This window comes from Cydia splendana, chromosome 20, assembly GCF_910591565.1.
Source record: "Cydia splendana chromosome 20, ilCydSple1.2, whole genome shotgun sequence".
Classification (NCBI taxonomy): domain Eukaryota; kingdom Metazoa; phylum Arthropoda; class Insecta; order Lepidoptera; family Tortricidae; genus Cydia; species Cydia splendana.
The window spans coordinates 13582964-13598255 of NC_085979.1; the positions used below are offsets into that span (position 1 = coordinate 13582964).

A 15292-nucleotide genomic window follows, 5' to 3' on the forward strand; every position below is an offset into this window, starting at 1 on the left:
AACAACAACATGGAAAAGATATAAGTAAAAGAAAAATCGCAATCGTACGATAGGTATGCTATAATTTTCACTGCAAACAAAAAGGTTCAGATTTTTCCGGTCGACGGTGATGATTTTAGACACATAAAACATTTTACATAAAAAAAACTATTAAGTTATTGGAGATGGTAATTGAAGGAACATGAAGATAATAGTTCTTAAAAACATATAAAAAAGTTGCAACTCGCACAACCTACTAGTTTTTTTTATAAAGACCGAACCATAAGTTTTTGCTGGATTTTGAAATCCACCCTACGACGTCACAATGGTTACAAGTGATCAAATTGCCGATATTTCCGCTCGAAAAAAAAAACTCTTTGGTTAGTAAAAGTAAATTAAAATTGTCTTTTAGCTTAGAGCATTTAGTAACTGGAGATATCATCGCTGTCATTTTCTTTACGAAACAGTCTGCCGATTTTTGCGGGGGAGGGGACGTCAAATGTATTGCTATTTCTACATGATTTGTACATTAACGTACAAATAGCCACGTCAGTCCATACAAAAGTTTGCACAATTGTGCAAGTTTTTCGGCAGAGGGGTAAGTTATTAAAGGCGACTCCAGTTATTAAATGATCTGTCTTTTAGAGTCGTTTCATAGCAGTAATACCTACGTCTTATTTAAGTTTGCAGTGATATTAAAAATACACGACTAAAACCTACGTAATTAATGTCATTACAGGTCGAACGCGATAAAATTTCATTATTTTACCTTTTTTTGTTTAAATAATGAAATTTAATCGCGTTAGACCCGTTAATGACATTCATTATGTGCTTAGAATAAATTTAAAAGTGGAAAAATTATTGTCTTGGTTGAGACTTAAACTCACGGCCTCTGGATCGATACTCCAGCGCTCTGCCATCTGAGCCACCAAGACCTCATCCGTAGCCAGCAAATCTGTCCACCATATGGATCAAGGGGACCCTAGCGACATCTACCGTAAGAGTACACTTCTTAAACGGCCACCGGAGTCGTCGGAGACGTTTCTGCTTGTTAAAAAATTAGTACTCATTATGTGTACAAAACGCGAGAGTTTAATAGTAGTTTATGTGACTGCTACATAATGAAAGGCATTAAAATACGAGTGTGGGTTTATGAAACGAATGAAATGAGTTTCATAATAGTATCACACGAGTGTTTTAATGCCTAATTATGTACAGTTACATACACTGCTTTATCTACACACATATTATAAACTTTCTATGATATATTCACTAACCTCATATTACAGCCGACATTGGGGCACTTTCCTCTCTGGCGGAACTCGCGGATATGAGATGGCGTCTCCGAAATATCTTTATCGTACATTTTACACGAAACTTTTGTTATAGTTACTTTATAAACAACAAAACAAATTATATTTTACTTACAAACTAATTAAAAAATAAACAGTACGTCAAATGGCGGCAAATGAAAACTTTTTTCACGCATGTCACGCATCCGTAGTTTTTTTTTAATTCAAAGACAAACTAGAGTCGGGGTCGATTACCATATCGTCCGATAGTGAATAGAATCAGGCGTTACTTTGCGGAAATCCATACTAATTAAAACCAAAATATTACTTTGCTAATCCGCGAAAAGATAACGTGCTAGTCAATCAGTGCTAACCCGTTATACTTACTTGCGTATTTTTACATGCAATTAATATTCCCACCCTCCCACCGCAAAAATAAATACTTACGCAAATAAATATAACAAACCACCACCAAAAGAATAAACCTCGACACGTGTTTCGCCTCTCTACGACCAACGGCAACGGAAACACCCGTTTCCGTTGCCGGGCGTCAGACCGTCAACAACTCCTGAGGATGCCTCGTAGAGAGGCGAAACACGTGTCGAGGTTTATTCTTTTGGTGGTGGTTTGTTATATTTATTTGCGTATTTATTTTTGCGGTGGGAGGGTGGGAATATTAATTGCATGTAAAAATACGCAAGTAAGTATAACGGGTTAGCACTGATTGACTAGCACGTTATCTTTTCGCGGATTAGCAAAGTAATATTTTGGTTTTAATTTTTATATCGTCCGATACCAACTTACATGCGAGATTTGTCAATATTGTATGCAATTGTCATTTGATTTGGAATAAAACGTCATCTCGACTGATATTAGAATAGGGGTCAAATCAAATTGCTTTTTTTTTCAGAGATGTTCGAAATTTGAATGTCGTTACCAAATCGATTTTGATATAGTAATGAAGCTATTACCACATTTTCACAGATAAGAAATTTGCTGTAACAAAACAGTTTATCGTAATGTGGGGCATTATTTACGGTCTGAAGGCATCATAGAGAGTTTATGATATGTGTGTAGATAAAGTGTTAAACCTACGTCTCGCTTAACTTTGCGGTTATAGAATAAATACACGCTATATATGTATACACATAGTTACATTCGATTAATACTTTCCACGTGTCACGGCTCGATTCGGAAAATGAATTAGATTTCTACTAGACTTCAACAAGTTACGATACGGATAATTTAAAGATATTTGTAAGATAGATATGTCAAATTTGACGTTTCCGCGATTCTGGAGGTCCTCTTGAACGATTTCGACAAGTTATGACTTAGATATCCAAGTCACATCTAGTCGATATCTAATATAGATCTAGTTTATCTCTAAATCGTCTCAAGATCTTGTGATTATCTCGAAATCCGAATAGGCCTGTAAGTCGGCTTTGCTTTACTCCCGACCTCTATTTCATACGTATCTTTTAACAGCTGTCTATATAGCGTTCCTCATATGTTATATGGAACAAAGGCCCCGTAAAGCTGAACAAGGCGTATTATTCAGACGCTATCCGACTTCTATTGTGAACCTGAAGCTTGTGTTCCTATAGGCGTGAACGTGAGGAGTCGAGTTCACAGGCTATCCAGTAAGTATTAAGGATGACTCACGCTAGACTGGGCCGAGGCGTCCGATGTGTTTTTCTATGACGGCTGATTGATGATCAAGTGGTGCTTTCCATAGAAAACGAAGCGCCGGAAGCTCCGGCCCGGCCCCAGCCCGGTCTAGCGTGAGTCATCCTTTACGTCACTTTGAGATCTTTAAGAGTTCTTTAGTATTAGTCAAAAGTAATCCAAGAGCGAGCGCTTCTATATTGAATCTTGTGACCGATTTGGGAGTCGCCAACCGGACTATAATAATGTCAATTTAACTGTCAATAAATAAATAAAAGTAGAAATTAACTCTCTCCTGTATGCCAAGTTACCGAGTTGACAATATCTAGCGCGCCCTAGTTTCAATATTTGCCAACTTTTTGCCAGCCCGCAAAACAAGCGCCAAGTTCGGGGCAATTATGGCGGCAATTAATCTCGCAACTTGGCGTGTTCGCGATGATTAATGTTGCACAGGTATCTTGCCTTGAAATTAACTGTGGAATTATGACGTTTGGAGTGGGGCTAATTAAGGTAGTGCCTAAGTTTGTCTGATTCTAAGGAGATTTATGTTTAAGGTGCCCCAGCAATAATTAATGCACTTTGTCTCTATCCGAGCATTTCAATGTTACAGGCAGAGAGACATATCATATTATCTTATTTAACTCAATCGTAGTTACACCGTTTTCCTGTGTCTTCACGTCATATTTTAAAACTCGGTGACACGGCTGACATCTTACTTTTTTTACGTGACATAGTGATAACATAAAAATATGATGACTAAATTTAAATAATCACTTGAGAGAAAATACTGGAATGTTGTTACATAATAGTCGCCCCCCTCAGTATAATACAAATAGAACATCACTTACATACAGTTAACATACTACCTCCTAGAGGGAAGCTACACTTACATACCCAAGTTCGATAAAGCGGTTATACAAAACATACTTCGGCGTCACAAAGCCTTTGGCCTCACGTTTCTAACCTTCGGATTAATTATTAACTTTGTATTACAAAGTAATGTAACACGCAGGTTAATTACTTCGCCTTTGAAACACCCTGTAGATGAGCACAAAGGGAGACAATGGGGGCGTACACGTGTTTATATCGAAAACTTCGACGTGTATTGGGTAAAGAGACCCGTTTAATTACTTGACTAAAGGAGACGATTCTGATTTATAAATTTGTCACGGTTTTGATATTATTCCATCGATAGTTCTGCCCTCCTAAGCCGAATAGCATATCTCAAAAACAAATGACGTTGAAAATTGAATTTTCAGATAAAAAATATAAGGTATATGTTTGCATTCCATTTTTATTAGAGCACCGTACAAAACTTTGTTCACGGTGCTTATGGGATCTTATGGGATCACTTCGGTCTTGCAAATCGGTTAAATGCGTTTTTCTCAAAGACAGTTTGATGTAGGTACCTAACATTTGGAATAGTTATGGCAAGTACCATCACTAACACTGTGAATAAGTCAAAACTGCTTATTTCTGATTTTAGGGGGAAATTTAGGGGGTTGAGAGGGGTAGCCTGATTTTTTTTTTATTTGTAAGAATCGTGTGGGGTACCATTAGAAAGCTTGCAAAAAATTGAGTCGATGGACTGATTTTGACTTCATTTTAGAGTGCAATAGTTTCGATAAAAAATGCATTTAAAGTTGCAAGTTTTCATACAAAAATTTTCACCTCTGTCCTGGCGATTTTCGCGAAAACTATAGCTAACAGGCAGCTGACCAGTCAATACCCAACTTAAAGACGCATGGAGACGGCGGGAAAATTATCAGCTTAACTTTATCTTTATTAGTTTTTCAACTGCAGCCTGATCTTTGGTTGCTTAGGGCTAGCTAACTGATGCTTACACTGGTCATTCATATTAGGAAGTAGTTTTAGCGAGAAAGATCCTTAGTTAAAACTTTGGCATTGAAATTTATGACTTATGTCTTTGATACAAAGTTTAATTCTGCTTGCTTATTTTTGTGGGATATTTTTTTTTTCTGAATAGCCTACTATAAGTATGAGAGAGATCTACAAAATACAACCTTATTATATTGCAAATAAGTTTAAATTTCGAACGGGCTTTCCAACCAATTGACTATCAATGTGCTCGGTAAGAATCATATTTATTATTGGCTACAAATATAATGACCACCAAAAAATACTTTGGTACCCTAAATAAAAAAATCATGCTTACCAAAAAACATTACTGAACACCAAAAAAATAAGGCCTAAAAATACAAAAGTACCACCGTTTTAATTACGACTGCACTTCAAATTGTATTCAAATACCAAATATATTGAATGATCACCAAAAATCATTAATGATCACCAAATCTTGAAGACCAAATTAATACGATATTTACACCTAAATAAACCACTATGATTACCAAAAAATTTATACATATTACCAAATAAAGTAAACTGATGCCAAAATTACTAGCCCCTCCCGCTCAACCCGCCGTACCCCGCACCGCATACCTACCTAACCTAACCTACTTTTCTAGTAGCATTTCGTTATGCTACTCGCATCGCAGTGCTAACCTAACTTAACTGATAGCAGTTTAACCTACTTTTCTAGTAGCATAACGAAATGCTACTAGAAAAGTGCGTTAGGTTAGGTTAGGTTAGAACTGCGACCCTTACATAAACGAAATGCTGCTAAAATAGTGGGTTAGTTTAGGTCTGAACTGCGACCCTTTCAGAAACGAAATGCCACTAGAAAACTGGGTTAGGTTAGGTTGGAACTGCGTCCCTCACAGAAACGAAATGCTACTAGAAAAGTAAGGTAGGTTAGGTTTGAACTTGCGACCCTTACAGAAACGAAATGCTACTAGAAAAGTGGGTTAGGTTAGATTTGAACTGCGACCCTTACAGAAAAGAAATGCTACTAGAAAAGTGGGTTAGGTTAGGTTTGAACTGTGACCCTTACAGAAAAGAAATGCTACTAGAAAAGTGGGTTAGGTTAGGTTTGAACTGCGACCCTTACAGAAAAGAAATGCTACTAGAAAAGTGGGTTAGGTTACGTTTGAACTGCGACCCTTACAGAAAATAAATGCTACTGGAAAAGTGGGTTAGGTTAGGTTTGAACTGCGACCCCTACAGAAAAGAAATGCTACTAATAAAGTGGGTTAGATTAGGTTTGAACTGCGACCCTTACAGAAAAGAAATGCTACTAGAAAAGTGGGTTAGGTTAGGTTTGAACTGCGACCCTTACAGAAAAGAAATGCTACTAAAAAAGTGGGTTAGGTTTGGTTTGAACTGCGACCCTTAAAGAAACGAAATGTTCTAGAAAAGTGGGTTAGGTTAGGTTAGAACTGCGACTGTTACAGAAATAAAATGCTACTAGAAAAAGGTGACGAAATGGATCAATTAATTTAATAGGATAACGATACATTAAATATATGCACATTTTTTAATTAAAATGTGGTAACTATTTTGGTGGCCATTTACTATTTTTGGGTTTACAATGATTATTTTGGAGTAATTTGCTTTAATAGGATAGCGAGATTTAAAAATTTGGTTATAATTTTACATTAAAATGGAGTTCTAATTTTGGTGGTCATTTACTATTTTTGGGTTTACAGTGATTATTTTGGTGTCATTTTCTTTAATAGGATAGCAAGATGTAAAAATTTGGTTATCATTGCACATTAAAATGGGGTTTGAAATTTGGTAATCATTTACTATTTTTGGGTTAATAATGATTAGTTTGGTGTCATTTCCTTTAATAGGATAGTAAAATGTAATAAAATTGGTAATCATTTCACATTAAAATGGTGTTATAATTTTGGTGATCATTCATTATTTTAGGGTGGTAAAATAGATTTTTTTGGTATTAAATTTTAATAAATCTGGTGATCAGTTAAATAGCAGCCTTTATTATTGCAGTTTATCTGAAAAAAATCAAATTAAGAATTCCGTTCTTCACTGTCGTTGTGTTTTTTTTTTCACAATAGAGCACATAGAGTTAGTAAGGCGTATAGAGAAAGGGAACGGTGCTCTGAACACCGTAGTCTTGACTTCGTGCTTGGCCAATTATTTGAGATACCGCTTATTGGCTTAGCATGGCAGAGTTTACAGCTTTAACTATTTTATTTTATTTAAGCCATTTAATTCCTTAATAAATAAAATATACATATTTCATTATTAAGTTAAATAATAATACATTAACAAATTCAATTAAATATTATCAAACTAATGTACATGCAAGTTTAAATTGGTAATAGTTCTATAAGTTCTATTCAATAATTTAGTTTTTATTATTAAGGACCTCTTGACGAGTAAAGGCCTCCTACATTTTACTCCACAGTCTTGGGCTATTGTTACCTTTAAATTAACTATACTGTCATACTAAAATGCTAATTGTGAAATGCATAATTGCATACTGTCAGTAATATAAACTGAAATATATTGCGATTATACCTAATAAACAAAATAAATGTTCTCTTGGACTTGGTATTTCTCATAGGTCCAATCTGGGCTCAGCGCTAGTGACGTCCACGCCTTAATAAGCATAACAAGCAATATCGCCAACAATATTTTCTCACAGCGAAGTACAGATTTCCCGGCCAATGTGCTGCATCGGAGGGAATACCAATTTCCGGCCGTCAGGGCTCGCGGCCAATCTCACGGATCTCAAAACTGGAGCGAGCTATCCCGGGCCGTAGGGCATGGATTTCAGTTACAGACCAGCACAAACAACATTGCCAATACAACGTTAACTTTTAAAAGAAATGTTCAAAACCAGTTTTGTTGTTGTAGAGACATCGGTACGGACAAGTGAGGCTTGGTAGTTCTTTTAAAAATCATGAAAAAATTAATACATCTGCTACTAGTGAGTTGCTATCTATTTAAGAACAATCGCTGGCGCTGAGTGTATCAATTTCAAGCCATTTTGAAGATTAACTGTGTGCACAAACACGCAAACAAACCGCCTTTAACCCAAAATACATGTAATGTTTACCTTCCAGCGGGTGTAAAAATACATTAAATTCCAAAGGTTACAAAGTGTTGATGTACCTATGTGAAATTCAACTCCCTTCTTTTCTGCCTTACTACCCCACCCCCCACCGGTTTCACGTTGGAAACTTTCTATTGCCAAGTTAATTTTAAGTTTCGGTCACATGGCTGCACGAAGACACTATAGTGGCGATACTAACAGTAGGTTGATATCAATTCAATACTGGGTTATTACAGGGTCATAAGGTTATACGGTTATAAGGTTATGTCCTATATGGATGCGAGACATGGCCCGTCAAGCAAGACATAACCAGTAGACTCCAGGTGTTTGTAAACAAGTGTTTGCGGCGAATCGTAGGAGTCTACTGGCCACGGACCATCTCCAATATTAAATTATGGGAACTGACTGGCCAAAACCCTTAAGCTAAGGAGATACTTCTGCGGAAATGGCGCTGGACAGGACATGTTTTACGAAAGCCAACCAATCACCTATCCAAGCAAGGGCTGACCTGGAAAATTCCCGGAAAAAGAGGGCAAGGTCGCCCACGTACCACCTGGAGGCGCACAGTGGAAAAGAGGCGGCATCAGTTGGCCTCGGCTGGGCGGAGCTGGAAGAGGCCGCGCTGGACCGCGAAGAATGGAAATCCCTTCTGAGAGCCCTATGTCCCTGATAAGGGAAAACAGGATATCATCATCATCATCATAACCTTATGTGAAATAAGTAGACCATGAGATGGAGGAAGTGTCATTTGTAGGAAAGGAGAAGTCTAAGTTTTGAACGTCGATAGTACCTAAGTCCTGAATGTATGGAAATAGTATACTCTCTTTAGTCTTTTCACTGTGACAATATCATGTATAGAATAGAATAGAATAGAATAGATTTATTCGTAAGCACAAACAATCGGAACAGTACATAGTATAAAAGAAAACACAAAATAAGATTAAAGTGCCACGAAATGGCCCCATCTCAGCATGTTGCTGGTGGCTTCCAGCGCTGATCTTCCGATGAGACCATCAAGTGAGAAGAATCACGGAAGGTAACAGACAAGAAGAAAAAAGACAGAAATAACATACAGTAAACAGTTAGTTAAATAAGAAAAAAGTTACACAGCAAGAAGATACAACATAACGACTATTTACAATTAAGATTAATTAATACAAAAACAAGCATCGTGCTCTAAATTGCTGTATCGATCCGGTCCGACCATATCTTGGCTGAGCATTACAGCTGTATATACTACTAGCGCCAACGGTGGCTACACTAACTAAAAAGCAATGTCAGACCAAACCAATATCGAGCGTTCATGAAATCTACGTTAAAAAATCTTGTAAGATTAGCTTATTAGCAAAACAGCATTGTAGGATGACGAATTTACGAAAATGTACGAAATACTAACATAACAGCACTCTACTAAGTATGGCGTAAAGGAATGATGAACCCTTGTCAGGCCAAAGGAACAAAACACTTGAGGTAAGCATAAGTAAAATTACAAACTACAGGCAGCTGGTATCAAGTCTGTAGGCTTCTTGGCTACGTTGGTGATTAAGTAAATACAGTTTAATCTTTGACTTAAAGCTATGAATACTTTGCAGGTTTCTCAAAGGCGGAGGTATATTGTTCCAGACTTTCGACGCGGCATAGCGAAAACTTCCCCGAAACGCTGCTGTGGCATGGCGTGGCATTAACAATTGAATTCCACAGTTACGGCCTTCGCGGAGCTTAATACAAGAAAGCTCATTGAAGAGATAAGGCGGAGTACCATATTTAAGCACACCAAAGAGCAGACAAGCCAAATGAAGTTTACGACGGTGTTGCATCTTGAGGATCTTATGGCTGTTCAGAAATGGTGTCACGTGAGCTCTCAACGGAATATTGAAACAGAAGCGAGCACAGGCATTTTGAACACGTTGAATGAGTCTCTTTGTCTTTGCAAGAAGTCTAGGCCCAAACACTACATCCACATAGTTTAATTTTGATAGGACAAGTGATTCAACTAGTTGACAGCGGAGGTTTTCGCTTAAATATGGCCGAATTTTATATAAAACTTTAAGCTTGTAAAAACAACGCCTAATGGCCTCGGAGACATGCTTCTCATAACGTAGTCCACAATCCATTATGAGACCTAAATTACGCGCTTCATACACCCTCTCAACCGGTGTATTCATTAGCGTAACATCCGTTGATATACTGACACCAGCCAGTTGTTGCCTGCTGCCAAATACTAGGTATTTAGTTTTATTTGGATTAAGCAACAGGCAGTTTTCTGTGGCCCATGATGCTATTGAGGTGAGATCTTGGTTTAATTTTTCTATAGCACTGTCAATGTCAGCTGGCTTACATGATATATACACTTGTATGTCGTCTGCATATATATGGTATTTGCAATGCGTGATGTGGGACCCTATATCTGCGGAGTATAATATGAACAGGAGTGGGCCGATCACCGATCCCTGTGGAACTCCTCTTGTTATATCAGCTTTTTCGGTAGGTATGTAGGTTCTGGTGTAGTTCGCCAAGGTCTGTCAAGGTCGCCCACGTACCACCTGGAGGCGCACAGTGGAAAAGAGGTGGCATCAGTTGGCCTCGGCTGGGCGGAGCTGGAAGAGGCCGCGCTGGACCGCGAAGAATGGAAATCCCTTCTGAGAGCCCTATGTCCCTGATAAGGGAAAACAGGATATCACCATTATCATCATAACCTTATGTGAAATAAGTAGACCATGAGATGGAGGAAGTGTCATTTGTAGGAAAGGAGAAGTCTACGTTTTGAACGTCGATAGTACCTAAGTCCTGAATGTATGGAAATAGTATACTCTCTTAGTCTTTTCACTGTGACAATATCATGTAGGTTCTGGTGTAGTTCGCGCACTTAATGCAGTTATTGCTAACGCGAACTTCGCTTAAAGGAAAAGCTTTTAAACAGCTTCGTATGTCAGTCTAGTTAACTAGTTTCATCTATACATATACTTAAATATACTCTAGTAGTTTACTCAGAACTGTGAAACTCGCGATTCGTCAAAAATGTGCAAGAAAGCTGGTTCTTTTGATTACAAGATTTAATTAGAGTGGATTAAATTAAATTAAATTTTCGAAGCGAATGAGTTAAAAATGTAGAAAATTAAGATTTGTATCGGGTACGAATATATTAAGTAAGGAATTTGAAACTTCGTAGTAAGACACAATATCAGAAAACAAGAAAAGCAATTGCAGCATTTATAAAAATGCATTCCGTAGGGTATCAAAACAAAAGCAGTTCGGAATGCAACAGCTCGAGTTTATAGGTTCGCTGATGATCGCTTTGCAGAACTACGGGCCGCCACTAACACCGTAGCGTAACATCGGTTTAAGACTAGCATTGTTTTTGCACGTCCTTCTCGAGCTTAAAGTACCTATATGTCGTCTCTGTATCAAGCTTTCATGGGCACTGGTTAACTCGTATACCCCGTAATAAGCCCGTACAGGTCTAGTGAATAATTTTCCATCGTATTTTCATGGAAACGTACGAACGTGTCTTGCTATTTCAGTCAGTCTCGGTTCAAAAAGTACTGAAGTTGAATGAAGTGACATGACAAATACGAACGTTTCCGAGAAAATACGATGGAAAACAATTATGCACTACATCTGTACATGTGAATGTAGAATTTAATGATTGTGCTGAAAAAACCGCTACTAGTAAGCAAGCTACAACGAAACAAGAATGTGGGAAAGAAGATTATACGTTCAAGGAAACCAGGCTATGTTAGAACAGGCATTAAACCCACAGTAGTATAACGAAAATAAAGAGAATATCATGTTTCTCAAAAACGTATCGCGGGAAAATTTAGATAATTAGGTAGGATTAGGATGTCTGGAAGAGATCTCTTTTTAGCGATAAGACCGTCTGTTGTTTAACCTCTTCTTTCCTGTATTATTTGTATTGTTTTCTGTAATGAGGTGTGCAATAAAGAGTATTTATTGTATAATTGAGATTTAATCCATCTCCTAAATCTCTAAATCAGAGATCTTCTAAACCAGAGAGACTGAAATCCCGCGAGAGGGCCATGTCGACTTACGCACCGTATTAAGACCAAATTTTTTTTTTAATTTATTTATTACTAAAAGAGAAGTTACATTAATTATTGTTACTTATCTGCCAAACTGCATAGCAGTTTGTTGGCAGAATAGTAGATTGTTAACCAAGGGTTGAAAGGCACCCATTTCTGTCGAGGTAGTTTGGCGCTCGAACGCAGTGAGAGCGCCAATAGTCCGAGACAGATATGGTGCCTTTCACCCGAGTTAAACACTCTACTTTTCATATCGAATACGAGGAAAACAAACAAGACAAGGCAATTTCCCAAAATCAGTAATTGAAGTACCTAATAGACCTACAGCCATGATTTTTTTACTTAGGACTTACTTGCAATCGGAGACTTTAGGTACATGTGTGAAGATTAATAACCCCTAGCGAAAATCATTTAGATTGCAATATTTACGAAAACACACATTTTTTAACAAACTGCAGTAATTATAAAATTATTTGTTCATTATAATATGAAAATCAGCGGGTTTGCCTCTTACTTTTTAATTTTACACTTTTTCGTTCTAAAAGCCGCAACAGACTACCGGACCTCACCGCGACCTTGGTGCGGCGCACCACGTAATAACAATAACATAATAAAAGTAATTAAAATATAAAATAACAATTTAATTTAAAATATAAGAAATTATTATATTGTATTTTATTTTATTTTATTTTATTTTATTTTCATGAATATAGTGATAAATAACTTTAAAAACCAATTTAATATCGTACAAACGTTTAACTGTGGCTGTATAAGATTCTGCCTTTGCTCATTTACGCAAGGGTAAGGTTTAAAAAATATTTTTGGTGTATTCCTTTTGGTTCCCGCCTTATGAAATCGAGTAAGTAGAATTCAACGAAAGAAATCAAGAATAGTTTATTTTTAACAATTTACTTACATCATTTTTTATAAAAAAAAGGATCAACGTGGAATTAGTAAAATTAAACAATTACCAATTGTTCCAGGCGAGGAAATAAAGACACTATTTTTCCATTCTGTTTCCACCCAGTTGTTCGTGGGACGGGGACGCAGAGGAGTACACCACTTTTCTGCGCTAGAGCATAAACGTATCACTTTCTGCGCACCTTTTAGAACAACAACGACCCACTTTCAGAGCACGAGATATGAAAAACTTATTCTACCCTCCACCATTGTAAAGTAAGTTAATTCTTACTTAATTTATAGCTGTGCGAGTGCGATTTCTTACGAACAGTTGTATACGTAACAGACAGACTTTATTAAAAAAAAAACCTTTAGATTACAATAACTATTAATAACAATATGATCATCATATTTGTCCAGAAATAACCTTAAAATGTTGCTTCGTTGTGATTGGCAGCCATTTTAACGGGCGGACTAAACCGCAGCCAGAAATGTTCCTTTTTACTGCGAGGTAGTCGGATCGATGCAGTCCCCGGCACATATTACTGGCGATAGACTCGAGAGACTCGAAGAGACTTAGCTCCAGTGGGTTAAGCTAACTTTGTAAGTACGTATTTTGTTTTGTAGATTCAATCATTCGATAATGTTGTGAATAGGCTTGCATTCAAATACACCAATGTAAAATAATCCCATTATGTATGTTATGAATTTAATTTAATTTATTTCATTTCCGTAATCAATACAAATACTCTTATTGGTGTTATCTGAGCTATTTCTTCCAATTATTCGACATTCAAATAATAGTCACACCGAAACGCGGATATTCGACTTAATATTTTTGGAGCATAGTTGCGACCTTTTGAACTGTGGTTTGGTGGTTACTGTAAGTCTAAAAGGCAAATGTTGGTAGCTTTTTTTCGCTGGTTTTCCAATCAGATGAGCTTCAATGTAATCGTGTTATCGTAGTGTGTGTGTGTGTGTGTCACGAGTTGAATCTCTAAACTAGTGATATTGCTACACGGTTACAAGATTACATAATTTTTGTTAGACGGTTACGTGTGTATGTGTTAACATTCGTCAGTAGCTTTATTGAACTCTTACTCCGCCCTAAAACTAGTGCCAGAGATTTCAAAACAATAGTCAAACCTCTGTCTCTTTCTTACAAGCTTAGAGAAGAAGAGATAAAGGATTATAGATTATTGAATTTTCCAGTAACGTGGCATCGTAAACAAGTTAATGACCGTTTAGAACGCAGTTGAAAGCTAGGATATTCTTGGCGTTTGCTTTCCAGATACAAAAGGTCTTAACTCATTTGGTTTTCTTATGAAACGAGACGTTTTGTATTTGGCTGGCTTTTGTTTTGTTTGGTTTAAATAGAATGCTGGTTGCTGGCAAACAATGTCTGCATCATTAATTACGTTCAGCAAAATTTTAGGAAATAACAATATATTCTCACCCTGATATTTAAGAGTCGACAGAGTAGGAACAATATAAGACACTTCTACTGAGATGGCCATTAAAAAAAAAAAGAAAACCGACTCTAAAAAAATAAGTTGAAGAGTTCCGTTCTGACTTCATTAGTAGTTCCACTTCACCAAACGGCACTTTTTATAATACAAATGCTTGATTAGTTGATGAAAATACAAAAAATCGCTATATGCTCATGGCTCAACTCTTGGAACTACCCATATCATCATCATCATCATCATCTCAGCCATAAGACGTCCACTGCTGAACATAGGCCTCCCCCTTGGACCTCCATACGTGCCGGTTGGAAGCGACCCGCATCCAGCGTCTTCCGGCGACCTTAACAAGATCGTCTGTCCATCTTGTGGGTGGACGTCCTACGCTGCGCTTGCTAGTCCGTGGTCTCCACTCGAGCACTTTTCGACCCCATCGGCCATCTTCTCTGCGTGCAATGTGGCCTGCCCATTGCCACTTCAGCTTGCTAATCCGGTGGGCTATGTCGGTGAATTTAGTTCGTCTACGGATCTCCTCATTTCTGATTCGATCACGTAGAGAAACTCCGAGCATAGCCCTCTCCATAGCTCGTTGAGCGACTTTGAGTTTTGAGATGAGGCCGATAGTGAAAGACCACGTTTCGGAGCCGTAAGTCATCACTGGTAACACACATTGATTAAAGACTTTCGTCTTGAGGCACTGAGGTATGTCGGACGAAAAGACATTACGTAGTTTCCCGAACGCTGCCCAACCGAGTTGGATTCGGCGGTTGACCTCTTTCTCGAAGTTGGACCTACCTAATTGGACTACTTATCCTAGGTAGATGTACGAGTCAACAACTTCGAGTACCGAGTTCCCAACAGAGACTGGGATGGGCACAACATTGGCATTTGACATAAGTTTCGTCTTGTCCATGTTCATTTTCAAGCCCACCCGTTGTGAAACTCGGTTGAGGTCATCGAGCATCATGCTGAGTTCCTCCATCGACTTTGCCATGACTACGATATCGTCGG

The 15292-nt window shown here is 37.6% G+C and overlaps 1 protein-coding gene and 1 long non-coding RNA gene across 4 annotated transcripts in view; one reads left to right on the forward strand and one right to left on the reverse strand.

Annotated features, from left to right (window-relative positions):
• LOC134800592 (uncharacterized) overlaps window positions 1-15292 on the forward strand; it is a 165365-nt gene that overhangs the window by 123047 nt on the left and 27026 nt on the right. The window contains exon 2 of the long non-coding RNA XR_010145549.1: window positions 8795-8914. This is a non-coding gene — a long non-coding RNA (uncharacterized LOC134800592). The remainder of the gene's footprint in view (window positions 1-8794; window positions 8915-15292) is intronic.
• The window catches only part of LOC134800535 (inactive dipeptidyl peptidase 10), a 460887-nt gene that overhangs the window by 122984 nt on the left and 322611 nt on the right, over window positions 1-15292 (reverse strand). The gene's annotated exons all lie outside the window — the stretch shown is intronic.